This window comes from Furipterus horrens, unplaced genomic scaffold (genome assembly GCF_987537825.1).
Source record: "Furipterus horrens unplaced genomic scaffold, mFurHor1.1.pri manual_scaffold_4, whole genome shotgun sequence".
Classification (NCBI taxonomy): domain Eukaryota; kingdom Metazoa; phylum Chordata; class Mammalia; order Chiroptera; family Furipteridae; genus Furipterus; species Furipterus horrens.
The window spans coordinates 70563328-70566158 of record NW_028327174.1 but is presented as its reverse complement, the minus strand read 5'-3'; the positions used below and the strand labels follow the sequence as shown (position 1 = coordinate 70566158).

General features: G+C 33.4%; 1 pseudogene; it reads left to right on the top strand.

Annotated features, from left to right (window-relative positions):
- The first annotated feature begins 1239 nt into the window (after positions 1-1239).
- LOC150012185 (bifunctional phosphoribosylaminoimidazole carboxylase/phosphoribosylaminoimidazole succinocarboxamide synthetase pseudogene) lies at positions 1240-2395 on the top strand (annotated as a pseudogene).
- Positions 2396-2831: the final 436 nt, after the last annotated feature.

Below are 2831 nucleotides of genomic sequence, written 5' to 3'. Positions count from 1 at the left end.
CACAGCAGATGACAAAACTCGCTAGATGTTCTTTCTTCTTAGTTTTAGTAACATCATCATGATTTTGTTTGAAGCAGAAATGAGTTGAGTTAAAAAGTACTACATTCTTTGCAGGCTCTCTTGCAGTAACTGTGTCCCAGTAGTAAGCTTTTACCAGGAACACAGAGGTGATGATGGAATCTTGAGCAGCCATCCTTAATTATGAACTGTACTTTTGCATGGAAGTCGTGAATTAGGGTAATGTAGCAGAAAATAAAATCTATACTGGCTCTAGAAAGTAAAAGGACTGTGTAACCATTTTACCAGCCTCCCCTGCCCCTATCTCTGGACTTCTAGATGAAAAAAATACATTTTTTAAATTTTGTTAATCAACTATAGTTTTTTAAGTTTTTAGCTTTGAGGAGCATATATATTCTACTAGTTGATATGAGCAATTCATGTTAAACACCTCAAATATTGCAATAAAGAGCATAGGATTTTTAAAAATGGTCTAAAGTAGAATGAAAATTAATTTAAATGGATCAGGAATTGGTTTTAAGAATGATCACTTTCATAACTTAAATATGAAATAGACTTTGACAAACATTGACGTATATAATAAAAAGAAATGTGAAAATTGGTTCCATTATTATATTAAAACTAAAATGTGAACCTTATGTATCTTGATGTTTTAACTCATTCCTTTTTAGTTTTTGAAAAAATTCACTTTGAAATCTTCCTTTGATTAGATAGTTGCTTTCTATAAGATCTTGCTTAGAAAACTTGGAGATATAATCTCCTGAACTCAGTAACTTAAGAATCTCCTTTTTTTATTAGTAAAATCTTTATTTCCTCCTACTTTTATAAATCTTTCTGAATGTTTCATTTTCTTTTTGGAAAAAAATTGTAATTTTCTATTCTCTATATTCTTTATGCCCAATCTGTATCACATACTGTATTTCAAGATATATTTAAAAATTATATACATATATGTACATATTTAAAATATTATCATACTTTACAGAGTATTTATAAATATAAATTGTATATTAACAAGAAATAGGAAATTATGTAATTTTGGTTCATCAATACATCATATTTATTGTTAACAACTAAGAACTCGTGTGCATTAAAATACTCTTCAACATGTCCAGAGTCTTGTGACTCTTTCTAGTACTGCCACTGCCCCCAGCCCACTCAGGATAATGGCCACAGTTGAATTACTGAACAATTGTTAAAACAAAAACAAAAAAACATCTGTATGAGGGTAAATAAAACAGAAGTCTACATGAATTGTTAGGTTGTTCAGGAAAAATCCTTCTTCAGATTACAGCAGGAAATTCAGGCAGGAAGAATCACCTGGGGTGAAAAAGGTGCAGTTGCAAACAAAATTATTAGTTGTATTTTTCAATTATTACAGGAATCAGGTATCAAAACTACTTTCACCAGAAAATGTGGGGAACAGCTTTTCATTGTACCTAAGTGCGAAATGATTCCAACTGAATGGGTTTGTAGAAGAACAGCAACTGTTTCTTTTCTCAGAAGATACTCTGGTGTCAAGAAATGGTACTAGTTTTACCCTCCTAAAGTGGAGATATTTTTTAAGGAGAGTGCCAATAATGATCCACAGAGGTCTGATAAATGGCTCATTGCTGCAAAAGTTTGTTTTGCTGGTCAAACTGAAGTGGATATCATGAGTCATGCTACACAGGCTATTTTTGAAATACTGGAGAAATTCCGATTGCCCCAGGACTGTACACTGGTTGATACAAAGATTGAATTTGGTGTTGAGGTCCCCACCAAAAACAATTCTCCTTGCTGGTTATAGATAAGGATTCCTGTAGACTCTGGCCATCGGGAGATCGAAGCCAACAGAAAGACAATCATATTGTGACTTCAAGGAAGAAACTCTTGAAGGGCTCCAGATAGTAAAGAAAAAAATTGAGCGGGCTATTGAAATGTATGGTTGTATCTATGGGCTCAACTTCTGATCTTGGTCACTGAAAAAATCAAGAAGGCTTGTTGAAATTTTGGCATTCCATATGAACTTCGGATAACCTCTGCCCATAAAGGACCAGATGAAACTGAGGATTAGAGCTAAGTATGAAGGGGATAGCATTCCTACAATATTGTGGCAGTGGCAGGCAGAAGCATTCATTTAGGACCAGTGATGTCTGGTAACACTGCATATCCAGTTATTAGCTCTCCTCTCACTCCAGACTGTAGAGCTCAGGATGAGTGGTCTTCTCTTCAGCTACCCAGCGGCCTTTGCTGTTTGACCATACTTTCTCCAGAAGAATCTGCTCAGTTTCCTCCTCAGATATTTGGATTAAACAACCATTTGGTATGGGCCAAACTGCAAGCAAGTGTATTGAACAGGTGGATTTCCTTAAAGCAGACTGACAAGAAAACCTGAAAGGACAATTTGTAAGAAAGAACATTGTGTCATTTTTTTTTTTTTTTTTTTAGAAAAAGTATAATTTTCTGGTTTAGCTGCAGAAACAAAAAAAGCAAGATGAGAAGATTTTAAATCAACCAGAGAAAACATGAAATTTATTAGTGAATAAATGCTTCTCTAAATTCATGGATTTACAAAATATATGGACATATTTAAAAACATTAAAATTAACCTCTTAATATGAGATGATTGTTAGGCAGGTAATAAATGTATTTCTTAAATGCTAATAATGTCTTATGATAGAGGTCTGAAGTTATTACTTGGTCTATATGTCAACCCATACATTCTAGAACATTAAAGTGGCTTTCTTTATCTTAGAAAGGGCGATAAGAGCAATAGAGTTCTCTTTCTCAATTTGCTTTTTACAAAATTCTAAGGACATGGTTTTTTATTT